Below are 9,173 nucleotides of genomic sequence, written 5' to 3'. Positions count from 1 at the left end.
TCTAACCCCTCAGGACATGGACGAGTCAACATACACAAAGTTCAGACTGTGGTATCTGTAGAGCCCGGGAGGCATTCACATCATCCGACCTTTTTGTTGTGCAATCATCTCTAACATCCAAAGTCAAACATCTATCATCAGATGTCAAATTAAAGCAATTAAGGAAGGGTCTGTGCCCGTGAATACTGTATTTACTGTAAAATGCAGTTTAGCAGAAGATGAAATCAGTAAGTGACACTATTAGGATAATTCACAGTCAGTATCTGAATAGACGCAAATATTTCATCCTTATTTGTTTCAGGTAGATTATATCTTTAATATTAAAAAAATAATAATAATATCCTGGTGAAATGGGTAAAATATGAGCCCATGACATGTAAGTTGATATTCAAAAGAAGAATGCTGCAAAAATATGCATGTGTAATAGCCCTTTAAATTTGTTTTCATCAGTTAAAATGTGTTAGCTAAGCTATATTAAATTTGCCTAACAGCATAATATAGATCATTAGAATTTAGCCCTAGTTCTACTGTGCTTTCAAGGTGATGAGTCCATTGCTGCTTCCCTGTCACTTCTGTTTATAGAAAAGTGGTTGAAGCATTGTGGAATAATCCCACGACATCATCCGTGTGACTGTGGAGCAGTGTGAGTCAAATAGGGGGGAAAAAAAAACAAAACAAAACAAAAAACACTGTCCTATAATCCATTAGTGCACCAAGCTTAATCTGTGACTGTTCTAAAATGCATACCTAAATGCTTTTGCCTCATTTTTTGTTGGATGATCTGGAGAGTAAAAGGATATACAACCGAGTGTCAACAATGTTAACACATTAAAGAATAATGCAGATTAGGTATACACTACATGTGGGAAAAGTCTGAATAGCCCAGAGATATGAAAGTAAAAGTGGTTATGCAAAGCTGTAGTGACAATAGGATTCCATGATAGTGGCCAGAACGTTGTAAAGCAGTGGCTCTTTCAAATTTAATGCTGTTACAGAATACCCATTAAAGCCCCTAAGAGAATAATCCCATGCTACCTACAAACTCACACCAGGTCAAATTTTTAGTGATTCCATGAAAACAGTCACGCAGGCAGTTTCTGGTAAAAGAAAAGCACATCCCATAACGAGAAGCACCAAAAAGAGATGGAGGTCTTGTTTGTTACTTTTAAATAGACTATTGAAAAGATTACAGAAAATGTATACATTAGTGTAAATCAGGTTAAATCTTTTTTAATGCTTCTGACAGCTGTCATTTATATGCGCTTAGCATGAAAGGGCAGTCAGTTCAGCTGTGGCATAATATATATGGACACTGAAAACAGAGACCGCTATTGTGCTACGGTTTGATAACCAAAACATAATCCGAGTATGCTACTCATAGCAGAGACTAGTCAGATTCATTTGTGGTTTAACACAAACAATCAATAAAATGATGGATATTGTTAATGAGAACTCAAATGCCAGTTATAACAGTTGTGAGGATCTATTTTATTTACATTACATTGTTATAGCAAATTGAATTATAAGTGAGATTTTTTTTCTCTAAATGTTTTCAGTGAATGGAAGGACATGATGAAAAAAAAATAATAATCAAACATCGGTGGTTTCAATGAGCTTAATTTTTCCCATGCAAATTGATCTATTTTGGAGAGCCACAAAAAAAAAAAAAACAATGTTTTTGTCGGACTTACTCTCAGAATTAAAACGCTGAACTGATTCAACCTCTGCACATGATTCCCAGACACTTGATGAGACAATCCAACAGCATTAAGTAATAAGATATTCTTAAGTTTATTGCCACTCCAGCCTGTGCATGGTTAAATAATATAGACCTGTCAGGACAATAACTTAACAATGAATTGCTTCTTTTCATGCCAGTGTTTCTGCACTCTTGAGGCTCTTTGAGAAGATCAATTATTTAAAATAGTAGTATGATATGTGTAATACTTTAGTAGGAATGTTAGGTCTTAACTCCCAGTAAAAACTTAATATTTCAGAAAATACAGAACCATGCTGAGCATTGCACTATTGTCTACATGTGTAAATGTGCATGAGCAGTGTGTTCCTCATCATCTTCACATCCTGGATTTTAGCCACTGTTGTGAGCTGTGTGGTAAACAATAACCCATTATGGGTCCCTAACGGCAACTAAGGCTTGCCCTTGGTTTAATTCTACTGCTTGTGGGGAAGAATTAAATGTGGAAGGGTGCAGAGTATGGCACAGTCAGCACACCACCGCTTGCCACCACTACTGCCCCTCCGTCTAGACGTTAGAGCACATCCATATGGAGATGGTTAAAAAGCTCATTAGCCGGCCTACTTGAAATACAGTTTCACTGACGCTTGTCCATAAAAACACAAAGTAGAGTGGTTTCTACAATGGTATTAACCAAGTTGAGGCATCAAGCCCCAAGGACTGACAACAATTTGGTGCAGGCCCCCAGTTCACCAAATGATGGCTGAAACTGAATGCTTTCCAAGAAAAGAATAAGGAAAGAAATTATTTCTTGGCAGAGGTCGGGAACTTTTTGCGTGACGTAGCCTGATCCATCTGGGTGAGGAGGAGTGGAAAATGTCTCGTAAGGTGAATGGGATATGGCCCATTGGAAGAAAAATGGTTTGGTCTTATTAAAAACATTTAGGGTGACCAAAAGCTTGCTTTGGGGCGAGGAAAGGTTTGAGAAAGAGCGCAAAGACCAAATTCATGCAACAGCCATTCCTAATTACTGCTGCAGTTTCAACATTACATTCACACACTGAACGCAAATAATTCATTCCTTGTGAGTTCTTCCTCAGATAAAACAGACTGCACATTCATGTTGTAAAATACACTCGTAAAAGTCATTATTTAGAGAATATTTACCGCCAGTCCTCTGATGGACTGGTGGTCTGCTGAGGGGATACCCTGCTTTTTACTCAGTGTCAGTTGGGATTGGCTCCAGCAGTCCCCCTGTGACACTATGCAGGATAAGTGGTATAGCTAATGGATGGATGTTTAACCCCTTTTGACACTGAGCATTGCAGATGAAAGGTTCCAAGTAGAAGCTGACACAGGACTAATTTAGGCCAATTAAGAATCTTGAATTATGACGGCAGCTTCGAACTTAATGAAACATTTTAAAATCAACAAAGAGCATCTTACTTTGAAGCTGCTATAACTTGTTTTTATCAATGGATAAAAACATGACAGGCATTATAAAAATGTTGCTCATGGTAACATTGTCATAGAGAATACCCCCCCCCCCCCCAATTGCAGTTTACATGCACAAAACCAAAAATTCTAATTTGTAATATTTATTATATGATTTTCAAAAATCAGAAAACTTACTGGAATAATTGTGACTGCATGAGGCTGCACAGACAATGTAAAGTGATGAATCAGATTTCATGCTCTGACACCAACCAAATGCTGGATGCGCCCAACACAAGTAGCTGTCAACACTCTCTCAAGTACCTTTTGGTGCATGGATGTGTTAATCAGAACTAATTAACCTACACGTGAAATAAAGTGTTTCGACTGGTGCATTTGTTTGAATCCTTCCTTGTTCCCATCTTGTTCTTGACATGCATGATAATATATGCAGCCAGATCAATCAGCTTCTCAGTGTGTATTGGGTTACAATGGAGGTACAAACATCTCACAGTAGCTAATGATAATCAGGACAAAAATGGCAGGAATGTCTAGAATGTGGGCAGTAAACAACGTTAACGGAGTACTTCGTAAAGAATATATGGTCTCTACGTGTGCCATTAATCACAGTGCTTTGCGAAGCAGACACGGTTTTTTGCAGACACACAGGGTTGTGTGAAATGCAATGTATATTTTACTCCGGCTGGGAAAGCGTGACACTGAAGTCTGGAAGCAGAAAAACACATGCTGCAGAATAAGTTAAACAATGCATAATGCTACACTCACTGGGAAACAGCGGGTACATGCTGATTTGCAGTCAACAATGCAATGGTGCACCTTAATGTGTCTCAGCCAACAATGCAAAAGCCAATTATGAAAATTGGGGTTATCGAGGGCACTGCAATGTAACAATGGCACCAAGTTAATTGAGCTGGGCTCTGTGTGTGTGTACGCTACTATCCCCTTGGGTTTCTTTTTTCCCCACAGATGCCCTTTCCAAACCCCCCTATCGCAAAGTCTCTGTTCAGAGGCCTCATTATAGGGACTGCTGTCAATCAGAAGGTCAAGGGTCATGGAAGAGGATCAGCTTGATCGATACCCCCCAGCCAGATCAATCAACTTGTATTTTTGTTTCCACCAATAAGATAACAGCTTCCATCAAAACAAAGGAGGGAGAGGAAAAAGAATGCCAGAAAGAATTAGGAGGCGAAAGAAAACAGAATGTAAACAACCCTGCCTCGCTGAACAGATCCCAGAAGCTTCTTTTTTTTCCTCAGTTTAGAATGACATTGTCAAGGACTAGGACATTGATGACTGGTGTGCGTCATCATGATGCACCTGTAATGCCCTTGGGCCCCTCTATGTTTGTTTGGGATCTGAGACACTTTGTGGAAGATTTAAATTTCAGGCTGCATAACGACCAGTTCCTTTTGGCAATAATGCAAAAAAACACTTGCTCTCTGCCATCTTTGTCTTCTTAATTGGTAGCAATAATTTGAAAAAAAGGATAATACTTGGAGAATATATTATTTGAAATGCAGAAAATCATCTCAAGTCATTATAGCAGGAAAAACTCTTTTTCACAAAATAACTCAAAAGATTAAGCTTTACTATTACAAAAGAATACTTAAATTTAATTATAAATCACCTCATTTCATATATCCAAATTACAAGACACAAGCAGCCACTACTCATTTCCTTTTAGCAATTGCAGAGTTAAGAAAATTGAAATGATCCATTATCTTTGATTATCAAACTGGCTTAATAAATGGGTCATTTTTCAGTATCCTCTCAAATTAAAATTGCCCAGTGTATATTTTCAATTGAGTGTCTGCTTCTGTGCCAAGGAATTATTCTCCCCAAGGAATAATTCTAGCCACCGAGTAGTTACAAATCATGAAAATGAGATGATGGAATATAGAATAGAAAGGCACTCAATGCTAAATCATTAAAAATGTACTTTCTTTACCTCAGCTCCAAAGCGACGCCTCACATGACATTAGCTGGCAGAGAGCCAAGCTTAAAGTGCGAGCTGGCCTGGGCTGTTCTGTGGCAAAAAAAATAAATAAATCTTGGAAAACTAAGGGCAATATCCTAACAACAGAGTCATGACAGGGGGCAATAAAACAGATTTAAAAGGTTTGTAATACAATTTGAATGCTCTAAACTCAGGGCAGTACAATATACTTAAGCGATGACACGGAAGCAGGAAGTCACTCACAGAACTACTTTCATCTCACTATTGTGTTACCTTCAGATCATATACCACAAATCCTTCAATTACAATTCATTACAAAACCTGTAAATTCATTCACCAACTCCATTACCCTGCAAGTTCCAGCATCACAGAAACAAAACAAATGAAAAAGATGGAAAAATGAAAGTAACCGTCAATGAAGCATTAGGAGCACGGCTGTTCAATACCAAAGAAATAAACAAATAGTGAATTCATAATCATAAATTCATGCACAATGAATCACTCCAGGCATTAATGGCATATTTTGGGAAATACAGATATTCACTTTTTAGACAAGAAACCTGACACCACTTCACTGCCGTTGGTTAAATGTGAGGCTAAAAACTGGAAGCAGAATGAAACAGGTAGCTTGGTTCCTGGTTGTGCCCAAAGGTTCAAATATTCTGCTTACCTACAGTCACAACCCATTTTTGTTCTCAGGGCGTCAAACACTGATGCTGTTAAAGGGGTACTTAAGTTGTGGACTATTTCTCGGCCTGGTGCAGAGAATCGCTGACCTTGGCCAAGAAATACAGTAGTTGAGCACGTAACCCTCTATAAAACTGCAACTTGTCATTTTTACACTTAGCTTTTTGTACAGATTAAACAAACGAGATATAAGGTGTGAATTTGTGAGCTTTAGAGGCGATGCCAGGGGGACTTTTTAAACTTTGGACAAAGCCAGGCTAGCTGTTTAACCTTGGTTCCCCAGACTTCATGCTAAGCTAAGCTAAACATTTCCTGGCTTTAGCTTCAGAGTTAACGGACAGAGATCAGAGTGCTCTTGACGGACGTAGTTGAATGGGAAAGAAGTGTGTAAACATTTTCAGTCAATAAAATGCCCCCTGCTTAAAAGTCAACAATTCATGCACCAACAGAGTGCACTTATTTATAAAAGAAAAATAATATAAAAAAAAGATATAAACAGTGCAGAATCAAAAGTGTGACAGCTGATCTCTTTGTGCCCAAAGACATGTTAAGAGATTGCTTATTTTTGAAATCAGCAAAAAAAGTACAAGTGAAATGACTAAAACAGGCGAGACAGAAGAAATACAAGAACTGGTCAAAAGGTGGATTTAAATGTTACATGGTATATGTTTTAGCCTAAGGGAGCTGTCAACGCAGCCCAGGCAACTGTGCCTACTAACACGTTTGCAGGAAAGAAGTTTGAAAAGTGCAGTAGAAGGTGAACAGACTGAGAAGCTGCAGGCGTTGTAGAACAGGGACAAAACAGAGGAGCAGAAAAATGACTGGAGCCGACTGTATAATAAACCAAGACAAAAGAGTTGATTAAGTGTAACGTCTGACAATTTGCAACAATTCCCCAACCAAACAACACAATTTTATTGGTAAGCTCAGTGTTACTTGTTAAGCCATAGTTTCTGCAAATTAATTTAACAAGAGAGACAGTATGTCAATGAAAGAAACTACTTAACAAAAGGCAGAGTCATGTTGAGCACTGAACTGCTGATATGCCCTGGCAATGACAATGGGTTTAAAGACCTACGTCAAGAATCCCGAATATGGCAGTTTAACAAAAGGGCAATGACGTCTTTACCCAAAGCAAGCACGCCTGTTTCACTAAACCCCAAAATATATGGGCTTCATTGTAGGGGTCTGAATTTCAGGTTAGATAATTGTCCTTCTCTTGGCATTGTCTTCAGCTGTCTGTAACTGCATGGTGAGGCTGCATGTGCTTCCAGGATCATGGCAATGATAAATAAATGATAATGGTGAGATCAGGGGGACATCACTAAAGGTCTATTTATAGTCACAGAGCAAATTTAACCTTGACCTCCTTTTTCACAGTGACTACCTCTTTCTCAAGCCAAGAGTCAAACATGATCTTTTCACACTCCAGCGTCACCTCATAACTCACTTATATATGAAATATTCATGTGCTGTTCTGCCTATTGTGAAAGGCAGTGAACTCCTCATCATAAGCTTCACTCTCTGTGCTCTTTGTGTAGGAGGAAGTTGCCAGCACCTATGAGCTCGTACATATGGGATGTAAAAAAAAAAAAAAAAAAAATTCTTATATTGTATATTATGTCTCTTTGGACAGAATCCAGAAACTCTTTAGAGGTGCATGAGAGCATGTATACATACAGTACTGTATGTGTATGTGCACAGGTGTGCATGGGGAGCAGGGCAGGCAGGGAGACAGACAGGCGCACTGGGTGCCTGTGAGTTCAGGGGCTAGGTGGAGTGTTAGCAGGAACGACACCTGACAGCAACTGGGTGGATGCAGCCTGGCAGTTCTGTACATTCATGTCACTACTGATAAAAGTCAGCACCTGCTGAGCAGGAGAAACTACAGCGCTGGCAGTGGGCATCGGGTCCTCCATACGGGGCAAGGAGAGAAGGATGAGAACACTTCCTTCCACCTGTCCTTCCCTGTCCCTCCATTGCTCAGTGAGCAGACAAGTTGGGACAGTTGTGATGGCCATTGGTTGGGCAGGGGTGAAGGTGCCAACCTTGTCAATACCAGAGATGAGAGCAAAGCCGCATGGCACCACCTGACTTGGGCTTGGAAAACAAAACCGACATGACTCTTTCAGTTGTGTAACAGCCAAGGTCAAAGGGAAGTCTACAGAACTTTTTCTCTTACTGTGAACGAATCTGGACAGCTTACTGGGTAGAGCAAAACAATCACCTTAAAGAGATTACATTTTTGAATGGGTCAGTGTGAAAGACTCACTGACAAAAAGTGTAGTGGTGCAAACAGCAAACATGAAGGCATGCTGAGAGAGGTGCTGCATAGCTCTCCGAGTATGGCTATCAAATAGACTTAGCATCCACTTCAGTAGTCTTTACATGATTTGCTGCTGGATGATAGTTTTAGGTGTCTTGGGCTTTTCCATCCAAAACCATACAAATCTCTAGTTTGGAAACTCTAAATTATATTATTTAGAACATTTGTCTCACACACCAAACTCATAACCCACCTATTGTACACATTTATCCTCAACCCAGTATTTACTGGAATAGGCTCCAGTCCAGCAAGACCCTCAAAAGGATTAAATTAGTAAAGACGTTGGTTTAAATTGCACACGTTACTAAACTTGTTTTAAACTGAAAGAATAGGCTGCACATCATATTAACTTTTTTCAAAAAACATCTTCTGAGCTGGACTGTTGTTTTTACATATATTGAATTTATAATTCTGTAAACACAGGCACAGAGGCCAAAAGTAAAACGTTTTGGAGTGTGGTTGGTTTGTTTTTGTAACTTGTCCCAAAATGTCTTGTTACATAGGAAGCCTGTACTCTCTAAACATCCTTTTCTATTGTGTTGGATTGCAATATATTACACAGGTGATGACTGTATTGTCTCCACTCTGTAACCGATTAAGAAGCCAGATACTGCCGCCTGGTGTTCACATAGTGGTATACAGAGAAAAGAAGCTTAATCACTAATTGCAATCCTGTAAAAATCCAAATTTCTAACCTCTACAACAGAACCTTAGAAAAAAAAAAAAACTAAAAAAAACAGCCCATATTTTTGACTTTTAGGATTTGCGTGCATGCATGCAAAGCACCCTCACATCCTCCTCCATTTCATTGAGAAAGAGCTGATCTGCAACTGCACAAATCTGTAACCCAGAACGAAACGGAAGCAATTGGCCCGTGGGTGGGTTGTTTTCCCCACATCTCACTTTTCTAAATGACTGAAAATGAGGGTTGGCTTGCAAACATTTTGTGCCATAAGCAAAAACATACTTAGCATCTTATTGTACTAATAGCTTGTAGAAAACGTCACCTTCAGCAGTGGGATGTGGATAAAGGGAGGAGGTTGTAGTGTGTG

Source organism: Mastacembelus armatus, chromosome 12 (assembly GCF_900324485.2).
Source record: "Mastacembelus armatus chromosome 12, fMasArm1.2, whole genome shotgun sequence".
In the NCBI taxonomy this organism is placed as follows: domain Eukaryota; kingdom Metazoa; phylum Chordata; class Actinopteri; order Synbranchiformes; family Mastacembelidae; genus Mastacembelus; species Mastacembelus armatus.
The sequence above is the reverse complement of the archived record's forward strand: the minus strand, read 5'-3'. Positions refer to the sequence as shown.